This window comes from Pungitius pungitius, chromosome 8 (genome assembly GCF_949316345.1).
Source record: "Pungitius pungitius chromosome 8, fPunPun2.1, whole genome shotgun sequence".
In the NCBI taxonomy this organism is placed as follows: domain Eukaryota; kingdom Metazoa; phylum Chordata; class Actinopteri; order Perciformes; family Gasterosteidae; genus Pungitius; species Pungitius pungitius.
This window is the reverse complement of record NC_084907.1, coordinates 5,837,017-5,855,069: the sequence shown is the minus strand read 5'-3', so window position 1 is coordinate 5,855,069 and position 18,053 is coordinate 5,837,017. Positions and strand designations below refer to the sequence as shown.

At 43.3% G+C, this 18,053-nt stretch overlaps 1 protein-coding gene across 15 annotated transcripts in view; it reads left to right on the top strand.

The window, feature by feature from the left end:
* The first annotated feature begins 69 nt into the window (after window positions 1-69).
* Window positions 70-18,053, top strand: part of LOC119229605 (R3H domain-containing protein 2) — a 39,269-nt gene continuing 21,285 nt past the window's right edge. For 3 of the 15 annotated variants that reach the window (XM_062563759.1, XM_062563754.1, XM_062563760.1), the window contains exons 1-2: window positions 802-1,116; window positions 1,477-1,530. The gene's annotated coding sequence lies outside the window, so the exon portion shown is untranslated. The other 12 variants (XM_062563763.1, XM_062563748.1, XM_062563762.1 and 9 more) reach the window with 9 other exon arrangements.

The following is an 18,053-nucleotide window of genomic DNA, read 5'->3' as shown; positions in this document are numbered from 1 at the left end:
TTTATAAGACATCATGTTCACCTCCAGGTGGCAGAATCATTCATTGTAAGATGAGGCCTCGTGCGTGCGTGCGTGCGTGTCTCAATACTGTCGCAGTCATTCAATTGCCCCGTGCAACTTTGTGATTGTTTGGGTTCTCACGGGAGGCTATTTTGTGCACAATAGACGGTGAGTCGATCAAACATAGAATAGTTTACATAAAGTGTAGATATTTTGATGCCCATGTTTGAGCTGAAATACGACTGCATAGCCCTCGATATATGACACGCACGTATCATGTATTCTAACAAATAATATACACACGTGTTCTGTTGCAATGTGATCAATGTGTGAGGAATCAGGCGGTCGAAAAAATAACAAAAATATTGAATGTGTCGCACGTATAGTCCATTCCATTTTGGCTGAGGTCTCAGTGTGGTTCAAGTACTTTCCTGCCCACATGTGGGGAACTTTGGGAACTACAATAAACTTACCCCTCGTATTGATTCCTTCTATAATGTAAATATTGGAAATATGACTAAAATTAATAAACATCTCATTTTAAAACTAGCATTGCTATTGTGTTATAGTATTTCTTCTCCCTTTGACCTGGTATGTAGGAAATACATACATTTAGGAAAATTGTCAGTCACAATGCCAAATTGTTCATATTAATGAAAGAGACAAAAGACCCCTCAATAAGAACAACATACGTGTGGTACAACAGTTGAACAAAAAATGGGGACATTTGGGACAGTTTCTTCAGTCTTAAGTAATAGGTTTTAAACAGCCGCACCGTGTCCCGAACGTCTCCTTGAATGATCAGCACGCCGCTGACGTAAACTGTCGATGAGGAGAAGAAAAAAAAAGTGACGCCGACCCACACAAGCCGCAGCCGAGACGGGGGAATAGCGTTTTGTTTCTTTTTTTTTCCTTTAAGTTGTGTCCTTTTATTATTTGGTCGTATTTTGTTATTATTTTGGCAGTGTCCCCGTAAACAATTCGACCGCCTCGCTCCGCGGTGCTTTTCTATCCATCGTTTACCGTTCACGCCGCTCCCCCCTCACGCGGCGCTATTTTGACAGTCGGGGTCGCCGTGAACCGACTCAAGCTAGCAGCTCCATTATCTTAGCATTGGTAAGTCATTCGGGAAGCTAGCTAAACCGTGCCGGCCAGCGCAGCATATTTTGAGGCTTGACAGCACAAGTACGGGTTTACAAAAAGGTTGGCATTGTCCGTAGACATATGGCACTCTATCGGTTAACTTGTTGTAATGTAAACGCCGCGTTTTGTTAACGCAAGGCTGCTTGCGTACGCTGAAGAGAAAAGGCTAGCTAGCGCTAGCTAGGTGGCTAGGTGTTGTAGGTGGCTAATTATACTCGCAGAAGGAAGCGAGCTAACGCCGTGAGCTAGCTATTGTTAGCGTGTGGGCAAGCTAGTATTTTCAGTCAACTGCACAGCCACGGCTCTGACCCCACTGCCATCGGCTCTCCACAGACGCCAACCTAAAGGATTCTCCACGCGGACTCGCAGCACACGGCCAGCAAAACGGTGAGCTTAAAGCTTCCAGGTGACACGAGCTCACTTTACATTAAATCGATGATCCACGTTTTTACCCCAGTTAACGTCGGGTGTCTTGACGTGACTGTGAAGTCCGTGTTCTCCACGCCTGACACGAGATGGCCATGTTAGCGTTTATCCCCGGGAGACGGACTGAATGGGGCCGGGGTTGAAGTGATTAGTTCGTTGAATTGCAAATGGTTTTAATCACGCTTCGAAGCCCCGTTCGGCCGGTGACAACAAGGTGTTATTTTTTGCCATTGCACCGTGGCGTCCATGTATTTGGTCTCCCAACGACGGTCAGAAACCACAGCAAAACAACACGGTGCAGATGTAATGACAAAATAATTGGAAATTACACATCTTTCGTTTGTATTAATGATGATCACCACTAAACATAATTTCAGTGGTATATTGGGTTGAATTGTGCTAATAATGAAATCATCTGTAAGACAGACTGCACTGCTGGTCGTCATTTCACTGTGGCATTGAAGTTCACACTTATTTCTAAACTTTCTTTATATATATGTCGAACAAGGCGTAATGAGATTCAATAGAAACAAGCATTTCCCACTCATTTGGTTTTCCAGCCCATAATATGAACGCACAGTCGACAACGTTTCGACAAGAGTAAAGATTGTGTGTTTAGGAAACCACGACCATTTATCTTTTTCATGGCTTTAATGCCGCATTTTGATACTTGAGCTGAAAATAGCTGTTGTGTTAAACTAAGTGTGATCGCTGCACAGACTGTTGGAGGTGTGATTCAAACATCTGCTGTGGGAAAACGTGACTGAAAACATATGCATTACTTTTGGCATGTGATGCAGATAATTGCCAAGAGGCAGGCACGGATTGTAAAAATAGTCTATTGGGCTTGAGATTGTTTTGAAAAAGACACGAGACAATGAGAGATTAAAAGCCAAGGTTAAGAAAGTACCCCTCCTGAACATGTGTAATGCTGGTATTGTATGTATCCAGAGTCGGATCAGATGGAGGTGAGCCATTGAATCAACAGTCTGCTGTTGCTAAGGCCAGCAATGAGAAAGATGTTGCATCCTGCTTCCCTGCCTCCCTATTAACAAGTTTCTCCTTCCCTACAGCTCGGAAATTCTTTACTTATCATGAAGATAAAGCAACACAAAACCATAGAAAATGTTATTTTTTGGTGAAGTGTTCATGGTGATGAAGGGATTTTGTGAGCTTGCCTCTTTTTTTTGCACGGTTCTTGGAGATGAATTAGTGAATGCATTCTCTTTTTTTATACAACTGCCAAACATGAAAAGTTTGTTTTGGATTAAACTTCAGTTCCTACGTTCAAATATTCATGTAAGACAAGATGGTCGATGTGTTAATACTGTAATTTATGGGGTGATTGGAATAGGCAGTTAATAATTGATAGCATGTGATCCTGGTTAGAATCTGAACAAAAGGTATCCATATCTTCTTCTGTCGCCCTTTGAATCTTTTTTTGCAGCAGCAGCATAAGCAGAAGAAGGCTTTTTGTAGAGAGATTTGAAGAGCTATTTATAGATCTCTGCCAGAGCACCAAGCCCGTTGCTGCTGCTCCTGTGTCTCTCTTCTCTCAACCGCTCTTGCTTCTGTCTCACTCTATTCCCTCTTCTTTTCCTGTTTCCTTTGTTTTCTGGTCTTTTTTTTAATGTCTTCCCCAGTCATTGTTAGTCAATCCTCTTTTTCTGTATCTTTCCTTCCTTCCTTGCTTGGTCTGATTTGAATTATTGATTAGGGCAGAAGGAGGGAACTGGTTGCATGGCCGTAAGCCTGGACTCACTGACTACAATAATGGATGCAAAGCGGGAAGGGTTCTGATAAATCAGAAGGAAAGAAAGAAAAGAAAATACGTAAAATGATATTTACCAATGGATTAAAATACAAGCAGGGATGGACACATTTTTGGTGTTGTTGATTAATCTACTCTCAAAAAATAACATGTTTATAACGAGAATCTATTAACAAAGAGTAGCTGTATTTGCTTGGGCTAAAATACACTTAATTCCTCTTACTTAATCAGTTGGCAATAACCTGTTTAGAAGCATTTTGGTTTGTATTTAGTGAGTCATGTTTTGGCTTGTTTTATGTTTGTTGTGTATGAATTAAAAAAAATGTGAGATTAGTTTTATTTTCTGAGACTAAATGTTATGAATTAACAATTAATCACTTTAGAAAACGCTCATTTTAGACACTGTTGGTTTAATTGTAAAACTACACACGTGATTATCTCCAAGGCTGAATTCCATCGGGTGGAACCAGCCACTCTTCCTGCTGTCCGCGTGTACTTTGCTCTCAGCTCTCCATCTGACGTCCCAACAATCTCCCCACATTTAGCCACGACTTTTTCCAAACTAAAGTCTTTTAGGGACACAGTGCTGGTCCTCTGCCCACTGTGTGGCGCGCAGGGCAGATGTTGAGATGGAAGTAGCCTCGCAGCTACCAACATGTTGCGGCCACCATCAGTCCTAAAGTGGTCAGTTTGCCACTCATCCCCCTTCTGTTTGACACGTGGAGGAATTCCTCTGTCACGCCTCTGTTTGTTTTACTTCCGATGCAAAACGCTCTCCCCATCTTCATCTACCATCTCCGGTCTAACTGACTGTAGCACGCGGCGGTTTTGTGTCGGGGGTCAACACACACTGCAAGTTGTATTAACATATTTTATCGCATTAATCTCAGCCACAATAATCACATAAATTAACACGTTCATTTTAACAGCCCTAGATAATTTTAACCATTTCCCTGGTGTTTATTTACTTACTAACTTTTATTAGAGTTGCGTGCTAGAGACGGCAACACCTTATGATTGTGTTAACAAAAGGTTTATTTATGATGTCTTTGGTAAGCGATGCATGCTTGTCTCCTCCCTCTTTTTTGCTTTGTCTTCTCTCACCGTCCTCTGAAAGAAGCTACCCAAATTCAGAAGAAGCTGCTAGACTTGTTTTGAGGCAGTAAGTGGTATTACTGTATACCATGGTCTTTATCCCAGACCTGCTTAACCAGAGACACACCTTTTCCAGTGCCAGCCTTCATTATATTTCATGTGCCAGATTATTTCAAATTCAACATGCAAGCCGGTATGTTTTTCCGCCTATTCTGACCCGCATATCCCCTGTACAGGGATATAAGCAGGTCAAAGTTCTAGGTGCATTATTCGAATTACCCAATTGAATGGATACCACATGCAACAGTATGCACCTTGTAAGGGCAGCATGACTGTGTAGACTGCTAAATGTTTAAAAAAAGATGAACGAGATTTGAAACACATGTTCACTTTTTTCAGTTCCCCGACACATTGTTAGTTTTCTTATTTTGTAAATTATTAACATGAGGAAAGGTGCAGATAAATGACTGAAAGTGACAAGTAACATGGTTAAGTGAAATCCAAATATGTTTACATATATTGGTGTAATAGCAGTACGATGTCTGCATAGTGAGTGTGATTGAGTGACCGAGATGCTCAGAACCGATGAGCTCTTTGGCCATCATCTGTCTGAGCAGAAATATGCGGCAAAGTTCTATGGTGTTAAATGTAGCCTACAGTGTGACACGCACCCCCACTTCAGCAAATAAACCCAGCACCCTTATCAGGATTGGGAATCTTACCTGGAACAGGGAAGACCTGTAGTAAAGCAGTTGCCTCCACTTACGAGGTCTGGGCTCGGCCTCACGCTCCGGAAACACGTGTAATGGGGCACCGCAGCATTTCTCCTGACAAGAAAACAATCAATAGGTCTCTTCATTTCGTTTTAAGTTGTTGGTGCGGCTTCGAGGAGGATAACAGGGTACCGTTTCACACAGAGACGCACTCACTGATTGATGTCAGGCAAACCGGTTCGACCAATGGAACTGTTTAGTTGCGCTTGACAGATTTAGGATGCATGTGCAACGTGGTCGTACTTTGGAGTCCTGGCTGCGATGGCAGAGACTCGTCTTTGGCTCGTCTTAACTTTAATGTCCATCCATCCCTTTTCTACACAGCACTTCTTGTTGGATTGCAAGAAGTGAACATTCTCGTTGTGCATCTATGCTAAATGCATTCGATTCAAAGTAATTTGTCATTAATGTAATAAATCTAACCATTGATATCAGTTTAGACAGATTATCTAGCATAAACAACGTTATCCTATTTTCCACATTGTAGAAGTGTTTTCGCCTTGTTGGGAATCAACAAATGAAAAGCATAATGGCAATCATACATTGGTAGTGAATCACGGCCTGATAACGATAGGCAGTTCTCATGTGTGCAAACCAGGTTTGGGGAGGTGTGGCAGGTCTTCGTGGATCACTTACCTTATGCTCCCTTACCCAGAGTTCCCATTGGATATTTGATTCAATGCTGAACTTTCGACTGCTCTCTTCCGCTGCGTCTCGGGCTGCAGTGAGGGGGCTGGATGGAGAATATGCAAATATTTTGTCCTGTGGGATTACGGTTCTCTCCGAGCTAATAAGGCGGTTTCATTATGTTTTACCCCTGCATCTTTCTTTCAAAAAATGTTTTTTTTAAACTTTATTTTGGGACATTGCAGCAGTGCTCCACTTCACCAGCAGCTGTCAGTACTTTGAGCCCATTCAGTTTTTTCTCCAGATACAAGGTACATATAACACATAACAACAAGATGGAATAATGTTGACTAGTTGGTCATCAACTGTATCTTTTGCATGCTAGTTGTAGGCTTTCATTCTTATTTGCAAAAGAAACTATGTAGACACATTTCTCTCTCCCTCTCTCTCTCTCTCCCCCCCCCCCCCCCCCTCCCACCCACACACACACTGCAAGAAGGGAGGGTTGAGGGAGAAGGGAGCGGTGAGAACTGTGCGCATAAAAGCAGAAGGGAAGGAGGGAGCCTGCAAGGCTTTCTGTTTCCGTGTAGTGCGTGTGCTTCATTCAGAAAAAGCGAGGCAGTCAAAGGAAGGAGGTTTCCGTCCATTTTCATGAAACTCATTTACGATACAACTGAGAGCCAACGGGACAACAAAGAAAGTATGATGAGATGAAGAGAGTGAGAGAGGTAACCCCCCCTGAAAATCTGCTGTTCACATGCTGCAGGAAATGGAATTAATTCAGTTGCTCTGCTTAGAGAAACAGTGTCAGTGTTGTTTTTGTTCAGAGCTGCTGCTGCTTCTTATGTGCTTTTATCTGAGACACCTGATCCGACTTGGCTGGAGATCCACTGAGCCAAACTCTAAATACTGTGTGTGTGTGTTTGTGTGTGTGTGTGTGTGGCAGTTTGCTGGTGAGATTGCTTGCTCATCTGCCTTTCAAGACTCTGATTTGGTTTAATATGCAGCTGTTGCTGTTAATTGCTTTATTTAAAAAAACATTTTTTTGGCTCTTTTCATTTTTGGTTCCTCCAGCAATTGTGTGTTTTTAATGATTTAGTAACAATGCAAACATCAAATGATGGTGCTTGCTGGAATAACTAATTGAATGTACTATGCACACCATTTAAAGTGCAACTCCTTTTAAGTGCAACATTTGAACACTTTTGATTTTACATGTTATATATTTATTGGCTGAAAGGTTTCTACGTTTGCTTGATGTTCAAAGAGAGTTTAGTGAGGCAAATGCTGAGGTAATGAGGAATTCCCTTCTACCGTGTCCCTGTGTAGGAGAAAGGTGGAGGTGGCCTGGTGGGCGTGGGCAGTCACCCAGAAGTAGGCGTCACTCTGCATCTCTGTCATACTGAGGAGGGAGCGGTGCAGTTAAAAGGAAAACCTACAGGCTTACATAAGGCTGCATGTGGGAAGTTATGAGACCCTCTATCTCCATGCTCCTCTTGACGGTGCAGTAATGGGTTGTGATCGCTTTCTTTATCAATGCATCCGAAATTTAAAATCCACACTTTTTTACAGCCAGTGCGTTTCCCTTTTATTTGTGAAACACAATGTGCAGGAATAGAGAGGAGGTGAGAGAAAGCACAAAAGCAGATCTCTCTTGAATAACAAATCTGCTGCTATTAATAGCAAGCCGTCCTCATGGCCTCTCTTTTTCTGTTCTGATGATTAAAGCCCAACTCCCATCGTTGTATCTTCCTTGTATTCTTCCTCTTACCCCCCCCACACCCCACTTGGCCCAGATCTGTCTTGTACTGGAGATGTACAGTTTATACAACGACTGACCGTTGGTGTACATGTCTGTGTGTGCACACCGTTCAGCATTAAAGTAAATCAAGATGCATCAGTGTCCTAAGCGATGCAACCAAATTAAACTAGCTTGATGTTGGCTCATAAAACGACTGATCCCGGGATTCTACTCTCTTGTCAATTAGAAGGTCTGCAACCCACAAATCAAATATAACCTACCCATCTGGGGTTAGTTAAGCCGCAGATAAGGCTGTTATTTCCCCCCTTGTGTCTGCTGGTGTTCTGTTCCCCAGGTAGCTAATGCGCCTGTAGCCGTACTCCTACATAGCTATTGCCTGTGCGTGGGAATGAAAGAGAGGAAGCACGACGTAAAGGAAGGAAGGGAGGGAGGTACAAAAAAAATCAATCGCAATCCCTGGAGTAACTGCTGCTGTAATTGCCCTTTAAGGTTCGCATTTCTCATTCTCTTTCTCATCTAGAGATTTTTTTTTTGTGCTCACAATTTTGTTTATTTTACCAAAACAAGAAAGAAATGGTAAAGGAACTTTCTTCAAGACCGCTCCCATCCACCTGTCCCTTCTCATAAGTCCCTGATTGGACCGGGGTTCGTACGCTAATGGAAAATAACATTGTTCTGCCGTCAGGTGGGGGGGCGTAGTTCCATGTTGTAAACCGAGGGTGTAGCATTGTTCCTTTGGTGTTGTTGGTCATTGACTTGGTTTTCTTACGTGAACAACAGGAGATCGTTTGATTCTTTTTAGTTTTGTTTTTATTTTACACAACAAAGCGTTGACTTAGTATACAATTAATAAATTGTCACACGGATAAACGATATGTTCTCCTGGCTAACGCAGTTCTTCTGTGTTGCACCAGCTGCATTCATGACGTCAATACATCGAGACACACAAAGATAAACGCTTTCCTGTACAATGAGCATAAATTAAATGATTAATATTCCCAAAATCCCAATTAAGTAATACACACACTTTCCGGCGTTTACAGTTCATATTGTCAAGAATTTTAAGTATTGGTTTAGGCACCGGTTTGTTTGTTATCACTTTAGCACGGGTATCAGGAAAAACCCACTAAATCCATAGTGGATAATTGTAAACCTAAAAACACTTTCTTGAATGTATGCCTTGGAATTCTCATTGTTAGTTTAATTACATTTTCTCACTTTCCCATGTACACAGACATTTTTGATCATGGAAATTTTGTTTGAAGTCATTGAAATCCATTTGTCAAAATGTGTATGAACCCTGTTAAACACAATGGCTTAAAAAGTCTTAACCTTTTACCTGAGCATGAAGTACAACGATCTATTAGAGCACAAATCATAACAATGGCAGGCTAATGGTAGCTTTCAGGAATGAAAAACATACTTCTGATGATTGCCTACAAAGAAGTGCATCTTTAGATAAAGGATGGTCCAGTGGTTCCTATGCTAAGTAGGGAAGCATTGAAGCTCCTTTCCTAAGCATTAGAGAGTTCGAACAGCTCTTATCATGACGGCAAATTACACTCATTCCAAATCATTTTATCCAGTTACGAACTTTTTCTAGGCCAATTGTAATCCAGCCAGAGAGGGGGAAAGAGAGCATGCGCAAAAACAATGGTAAGAAGGTGAAGATGAATGAATTGCTGAGGAATTGGGAGTAGCTGCCTGTTACAGGTGAACAGATGGCGTGGCGCAGCGAGGTGCTGATCTGCCACTGCTGTCAGGTTTCGTGACTCGCTGCAGTGGGCAGTTTCTCTAATCAACACGACTGCCTCATCTGTGCTGAGCTTCCAGTCTCATACACGCCCACTTGTGAGACTGGACCGACGCGTATAACCAATTTAACAATAGCAATGACAAATACAGCGTCAATGTTTTGTTATTGTAACTAGAAAGTTAACAAGTGTGTATATATAAGGAGGTCTGCTGACTAGATAAGTGTGTGCACAGCTGTACTCGCGTATAGTCGAGCTAACGGCCTGTACACTATGCATGTCATTCTGGTCGCACAGCAGGCTTGTCATCCTCCCCCTTATTTTTCTATTTTAGCGCAGCGCCTTGATGGTCGGGACTTTGCGGTCGCCCGATGTCTGATGTGATGGTGATGCTGGGGCCACGGGGGGGCCATGATTTATCTCTCTCTGCCGACTTACATGGCGGCCACTGTTCCTGCTGTTAACGTCCACCATGATGCATGTGATAGAGACATCTTATCTGCTGCCTGCGCTTTTATTTGCAGACCCTAACTTCTAAGTCTTTGACTTACGTGGTTAAAGGGGACTATTTAGCTTGTTGTATAGGTGCAAACAATTCAAAGTTTGAATGTGTCAAGTTAAACCTGAGGTAAAGTTTCGTTTTTGTAGAAAACATGGATTGATATATATTTTTTAAATGAGCAGCATACTTTAGAGTTTGCAAAAGTTGTAGTAGGAACACTGCGAAGCAGCAGCAGCGGTGGGAGGATGCAGGGTTGCATAGTGAGCTGAGCGCAGGGTGTCTCAATGGGAGTCTGAATGGCTGGCATGTTGCCTTCTGGCCACTCTCGAGTGCTCCAGCGACATTGTAAGAGACCACACTCTCTGCTGGTCCAACAAAGACATTCTGACTGTTCAACTGGCTGGATTCCTGATGTCCGCGTTTGGCTGGCTGGCAGCAGCACCCTATTCTCACTTTTTCTGTCATTTAGTGGCATTGTGGCAAATTGAGGTGTTTGTGCAGCTCGTAGAGGACATTGGTCACATTCATCTGTTACATTGTTTAACTATTACGCGGGTTATAGCGAAGAGAAATGTCCTCATAACGTCATCAGACATTCCACACAGTCTCTCCGGGACTGTTCAGACACAAAAGAGAAAAGCGTTAGAAAAAAACGCCCTGGGTTCATAACATGTACAAGCGCTCACTTTGTAGTCAAAATATTGTTCACATGAAAACATTCTCCTTTTTAGATCATTTTTAAAGCACTGGAGCAACACGTTTATGATCCTCTGTTAATCACTTTTAATGAGTTATTGTATCAAGACGTAGATAACTGTTCCCTGTCTGCCCTCAAGGATCCGTGAAGCAATCTTTCATTAAAATGTCAGGTGCAGTTAATTTAAACTTGGAACAGCCTTTGAATAACATTGAAAACTTAGTTCATGTTATTTGAATCTGACTAAATGCTGAGAAATACTAGTACTATATAACTACCATTACTAGTACGAGTATTATCTACCTGTGATGGTATTTCTTTCAACATCAGCCAAGGTGCTAATATTGGAGGAGATTGATTGTTTTGGGTGCTGCTGCCATTGCTCTTAAAATGTTGATAGTCAGATGGTTGATGTTAAGTTAATAGTTTAGTAGTGCATGCAGGGGCTGCACTGATCCAGCTTCAGTTACTGCATCCGTCCTTCGTCCTTTCTCCTTTTGCCCCAAATAAGTAATCGATACCATTTCACTATGCCACAGCATGGGCGTCAATCATGGCAATTGATTCAGCCTGTATTGATCATGCAGCATTGAAGACTGAGCAGTTCACAACAGTGTCCGAGTGTGGCAAATTATTTTGTTAACGCAGCTTTGAAACTTTCTGTTTGAGTTTATGTAATTGAATCAGTCCACGGATGAGCGTGAGCTTGAAGTATCATCTTCTCCGTTCCTTTTGTTGCAGATGCTTCCATCGTTTCTCATCTTCACGTCGCTATTTCCAAAGTGCTTTGTTTTTTTTAAGATGCGGTGCAAGTCAGTCTGACCTCTGTTGAAGGCAGCGCTGAGCTCCGCCCTGAGCAGGGCGGTGCAAAGGAGAGACCCCGCTATGAAAGAGCCGCTCACTGTGATAATTCGGACCAGCAGGCGTGCCAAATGAATTACAATATAATAAGTGTCTAACAATATTTTTGAGGTTATTCCTCCACGGCTCAATTTGGGTTTGCTGTTGTGACAGATTGCAAACATGTGTGCGGTGTAACACTAATTCCCAACTGGCCAGGAGCTCCATTGGCTTTTTTTCCATTGGCTTTTTTTTTTTTATCTGAATGAGTTTATTCAGACACTCGGCATTACAGCAAATGTATCTGTTCAGGTAAAAAAAAAGTTTTTTGCTGACTTGATGCTAGTTTGTAGGGTCTTTACATTTCTTCATTCTTTTGTGTTATGTTTTATGCAACAAACACGGAACTCTCTATATTTGCGATTGAGCATAAAGGAGATGGGTGTCTGGGTGTCATTGGAGAGCAAACCAGACTGCTGCCATCATATTGGGGGAATGCTGTCCATTTGGTCTGTCCACCTCCCCCCCCTCCCCCAAGACGAGACTATGATAAAATACTGATCATAGGCTAGAGGCGGCGTGAGATAGCTGAAGACCTGCAGCCAAATGGAGAGAGCAAGGGGTAGCTTGAGAAACTCAGAGTGCCAAGGAGTGAGGGCGCCAATACATTTGTGTGGTAAATCTTCCCCAAGGCCCGGCCAGGTCAGGGCTCCCTCCCCCCCCCCCCCCCCCCTTTGATACATTCACCATGTAGACTGCTAGTATGGAAAATCCTGTTCTACAGCAGGCAGTGTGGGACGCAAGCTTTCATGCATTGGTGGTACAGAACCGGTTTGACTAATCTGTGTTGGTGATGATGCTGCTGCTCCTACACACACATTTTACTCTGTGTGTGTGTGTGTGTGTGTGTGTGTGTGTGTGTGTGTGTGTGTGTGTGTGTGTGTGTGTGTGTGTGTGTGTGTGTGTGTGTGTGTGTGTGTGTGTGTGTGTGTGTGTGTGTGTGTGTGTGTGTGTGTGTGTGTGTGTGTGTGTGTGTGTGTGTGTTCGTTCTGCGTCCTCCTTCCTCTTCCTTTAGAGTTTAGCCTTTTTAGTTTAATGTTCATTTCCAGCAGACCTGATGTTTAGTCACTGCTCTCTTCTGGACAAAGTGGAACCGAACAGTCTGCGGTCGGTGTGCGAGGGAAGTCATCTGCGATCTGCACTTTTTTTTAAACTGTGCCAATGACTCACGTACCGATCCATTAAGTCTGTGTGCTCGTGTGTACATCTGCAAAGCCTCGTTCTGGCTGCATGCGTGTGTGTTTGTTGTGTCTGTTGTTGTGGCCGTTCATGCTTCATGAGGGTGCTGTGTGCTTTATATGCATCTGTGTGCTGTTTTCTATTTGCGTGTACCCAGTGATAAATACCCCGGGCCTTGTGATTGGGAAAAGGAGGGAGGTCGCGAGAGAGAGAAAAATATGGGGGTGTTGAGGGATATGACTGCTTTTCTCTTGGTGACAGAGCCTGTTGCCATGGAGCTGGTCCTCCCATTGGTGGAAGCCTGGTCCAATCACTTAACAGCACAGATTGTTTCATCATTGAGAAGTTTTTCCCCTCTCTTGCTGTCTCGCTAGCCACCCCTTGCTCCTCCATCTTTTTTTCTCTCTTCTCTCTCTCATCCATCCTCCCTCTCACAGTAAGAGAAGCTGATGAATTGCATAAGGTGTATAATGAGTGCGGAAGCTGCCACCTAATTTCATTTTGACAGTTATTTATTTTGCATCAGCAGCTTGTGAAGAAATCTCTTCAGTATACTTGAGAGAACCAGATTAACCCACAATAGCATTTAATGCATCTATCTAGTTGGGAAGCCAAAGAACAATTTCAAATCCTGTATCTGGCTTGCAGTCGTGCAGCTGCCTGTTCAGAAATTTGATGAGCTGCCCCATTTGTTGTCAGTGAGGTCATTCAGCACAAAGTTATAAAAACTTAATTTCTATTCTCAAGAAATATACTTGTTGCAGAGTTGGATTTGAACATTTTTCCATCTAAGAAGTTCAAGTTTTGAGACCTTCCCACGCATAGACTTTACGGAAGGGGATGGATGGACGGACGTTCTCTGGTGTAACATTAGAGGACAAGTTGCTACCGGCACATATTGTTTGTCCATATCTTGTCTTTTTTAAATGATTCACTGTTATTGGATCGCAGATTGGGTCGCCTCTCAAACAATGTCCTGTTGGACCAGTTTGGATGACAGGATGTTAAGTTGGGACTTGTTTTGTTCTTATTTACTCACATGCCATTTTTGGAAGTGATTGATGACTTACTCGGACTAATTTCTTCTTCCACGCTACTGGAAAATTCTCTGACATGTATGTATTGTAGCATGAAGTCAACCATAGAAGCAATGAGCAGCAGTTAAAGATTTTACCTGCAAATCTCTGGATCCTAGAATAAATAAATGAAAGTAAAACCAATTCCATTTTGTTGTTCCATTTCTCATTTTCTACATTAATATGATTTATAGTTGTAATTTGCCTCTTTAATTTTGGCCCATGAGAATTAGCTCAGGTTAAAGCATGCAAGATCGGGGATCCTCTCTCTGGCATTCGTTCATTATGCAGCAGGTAGATTTTCTTTCACCCACTTCCTCCTTGTGGTTTACTCCTTCTGTAGGTTCCCCCACATGCAGCACAGAACTATACATAGGTTACTAAAACTAGGGAGCGCAACATCGAGAGGAAGACTTTGATAGAGCTACCGCAAGGTAGGTAGGTAACGAGGGAGGGAGGGAAGGAGGGAGAGAATGAGTCATAGCTTGTCCCACAGGACTGAGTGGGTTGGCTGAGTGGAGGAGGATGGCGTCAGCAGTAGGCCTAACAATTTAAGGAGAGGGAGAGAGAGACAACACTTAAAGGTGGGTGGGTGGATGGAGGGATGTTGATTGGAGGGGGAGAAAGGCAGGAAGGGGTATCCTCGTAGCATTAGGAGAGAGACGTAGATGGAAAAAGAGAAATCCTGTCTTACCCTACCTCCCCCCTTTGTGTTTTTGTAATGTTACTCTTCCTTCAGGATGTTTTTTCTCCATTCAATCTTTGTTGTGTAAGTTTCCCGGGTCTTGTTTTTCTGCTCCGTGTCGTCTCCGTCATTGTTACATATGCATTTAAGTATTACATCTATAGTATTTTGACGTGTGTGTTAATCGGTAAACAATGCGAAGCGCGGACTGTGTGAGTTTGAATCGGCCTGAACGCTTCCTTTCTGGTCCCTTAGCGCTCTGCCAACCCCTTGGCCCCCCTCCCTGTGTGAGATTGTGCAATTGACGCAAAGGGGAATCCTCTCTGACACAGGCAAACACTGGTACGCACACACTGTGAGCGCTGCTGATATATAATCTCTCCAGGCACTGAGCTTGCACAAACTCTGCCATTACCACACACACACTCACGCAGCCTGCACTATGTGAAGACATAACCTTGCTGTGAAATGAGTTTCTCTGACGTCAAACGGGCGAGGCGTGCGGCTGAATGCAGAGGAGCTGAATTGGGTCGAGCTGCCTGCGAGTGTCTCCCACTGGCGTCTGTGGGTTTGTACGAGCTTTTCTCACTGCTGTTTGCAGCCTCTCGCACTTCCATTCAGCTTCATCTTTCATTCAGCCTCTGCGGAGAAAATGGAGAGGCATGTCAGCCACGTTATGCTTCTCCATTCGGAAATTCCAGAGTAATGAATGAACGAAAGAAATGACTGCTGCTAATAGCAGCCCGCTGTCATTGCTCACACAGAATGAAGGCACTAAATGGCGTTCTCTGTTCGCTTGCACTGTCATTAGCCAGGAATGGCTTCTGTAGCTTCATCTGTCTATCTTTACTGTCTCTGTTGTAGCTGTGCGTATTTTCTTATTCTCCTCTATTGGGATTTTCCCGCAGCAGAATGTGTCCCCTCATATTGTTCCAGTTGAAATTGTTGATCAATCAAGTGTATGCTTGATTTGCATGATGTCTGCCAGTGGTCCAGGTATCAGTAATCTGATAAGTGAATCCGTTTACAGACTTTTGCATAGAGGAGCTCTCTGCTCATGCCAGCTACTCTGGCTTGGCCTGCTGCTACCTATTGCTGACATCCTGATCCAGCTTGACCTGAAGCAGTTTCATTTGAAAGTGAGCTGATACGGAATATTTAGTCTACTGTCTGAAAATGGTGATATGTGGGTTAACTCATCGGACACACATACTCTCCATCGAGCTGTCTTTCTCCCACTGTATCACTCCATTGGTTGTCTCCAGTGTGGTAGCCTTACGCGTAGGATGTTAGGAGTGTTGGACCAATGGGTCACAGCCGGTGGGCCGTCATAAGGTGGGCCAATGTGCGTGCGTGCGTGCGTGAGTGCATGCGTGTGTGAGAGAGTGAAGTGGGTCAGAGTGACCTGCGCTGCATCAGGACCTCCTATAGGGATGCTTTGGTGTAGCAGAGGGGGGGTCCAGGCCAATATCATTCCACATTCCAATCTATAGCCATGTTTTGGGAGATATGAGGGCATCAGTACACACCTACTTGATTTGGCACTCTTTATACTCCTATTACTATGACTGAATATTTCTGTCATGAATCCCTTTTGATAGCTAACTATTCACCCTGGATGTAAATGGCAGAATAGCTGCCGTGAGACTGTTCTTACCTGCAGTTGACACAGGTAATTCTTAATGGTTTGTAGACCTTTTGGCAGTCGCCGTCACAGATATTTGGAAACAGTGAGCATATTTTGACTGTGGAAGAATGGACCCCCTGGTAGAGGCGCTGTAAACAGCCCCCAGTGGAAACGGGTCAATTACAAGGTAGCCTCGCCACAGAGCGGGTCACTTTTTACCATCTATTTCACTCCTGATGTGACCATAATTGACCAAATGAACATTATATTGTATTGAAGAATTAATACCAAGTAATGTTTGCCGTATTTACTGAGGTGATTCATCCAGTGAGACGTAGGGTCGCTTTCTGAGCCAGAGGAGTGACTTGCTGATGGCCAGTAGACTGAAGTTTAAGACACTTCCACGTTGACATCATTCTTCAGAAGTGGAGATTGGATCCTGGTGCGGAGCCAACAGTCCTCTGTGGGAATCATCCGCTCCGCTGCCTCGTGCGATGATGCTGACAGTCGGAGAGACGCCGACATGAGGCTGACCAACACACTGACTTAACTGCGACACAACAGGCAGTGTGCAGCCTGTATTATGACCTATTGTAGTTTAAATAATAGTGCTCAGATGACACTTGATGTTACTACTGAATTAGAATTAATGTTGTTCATTCATATAACTGGTAGGGCTGTTTAAAAGCTTTTGATGTACCTTTTTAAGATACTATTGTTTGTCTAATAATGGTAGGTCAAAAGCACTTATTGCTCTACTGGTTGTCTTTATTGGCTTTCGCATCTCAGCAGGACTAATTTGGATTCTAGTGCTTGATATCTCATTACCAGCAGTTAAAGATTTCCAGCAGCAGTTTTAATGGTCTCTCAGTTTTTCTTCTCCCTGCGCGGTTCTCTCAGTATCCCTCTCTCTGTGCACACTACAATCCACATATTTATTTTTAAATCCATCTTCTCACTGGTACTCGCCCAATGGCAGCAGTTGAGAATGACGTTACCATCTCCTTGGCAACTGTGTGTGTGTGTGTGTGTGTGTGTGTGTGTGTATGGAGGTGGGGGGTGTTGAGAGAGCTGAGAAAGCATTGGAACACAAGAGAAGCATGGGTGGAGGAGGAGAGAAAGGATCAGGTAAAGCTAGTTTATTACGCACCCGGTTTCTGCCTTTGATTCACAGTTTGTCCTGCAGCTCCTCCCTGCTACCACTATGCTATTGGTCCACTCGGCCTCGAGATTGACACTTGAAATGGATCAATGATTGTGAGCAATCAAAAGGAGGATAGTTTAAACAGACGGTCAGTTTAAAAAAAAAATATTTTTTATCAGACTATAGTAGATAGTGTGGCTGTATTGTGTGCTACTGTGTGGCAGGCTTATGTAAGCAGAGTGGAGTTGGTGCATGTGGGTGTCCTGGTCAGTGATGTGGTCTACTGCTGATGCTGCTGATGACGCGTTTGCCGTTCCACTGCCTGGGTCTCCCCACACTGGGAATCCCTGCCTAGTTTGTTCACTCATCTCATCTATCCTGCAGCACAGCAGGACAGGCAGGGACACGCATGAATGGCTCTCATCCGTGCTGCACGCAAGTCATTTGTCAATCGTGCCTCTGATGCTTCAATTTACGCTCCCTCGCGCTATATCTAACTACGTATGCATATGGAATTTCATGCATTTGTGTCATCTTTCTTTTAACAGACGTGCATCATTGATGCTGCTGTTGACCCTGTGATACCAGAAGATATGAGCCTGTAGGACAAATGGATAGTTCTTCATCTTTTGTCTGTGTTTGTGCATAGGAGTAATGCTTAAGACATGTGAGATGCTGCTTTGTAGCAAAGCTGTTATTTTTCCATGCTGGGTATAATGATGTAAATTAGAGGATGCAAGTCGAGGGCACGTAAGAATAATGGTCATTAGGAGGATAGCATTATTGCAGTAATGATAATTTTTTTCCTTCATGAAGATTCAGAAAATTATTTTTGTGTTTTAAATAACTAAAGCTGGTCAAACAAGTGACTACTACCATCCTTTGTTTCATT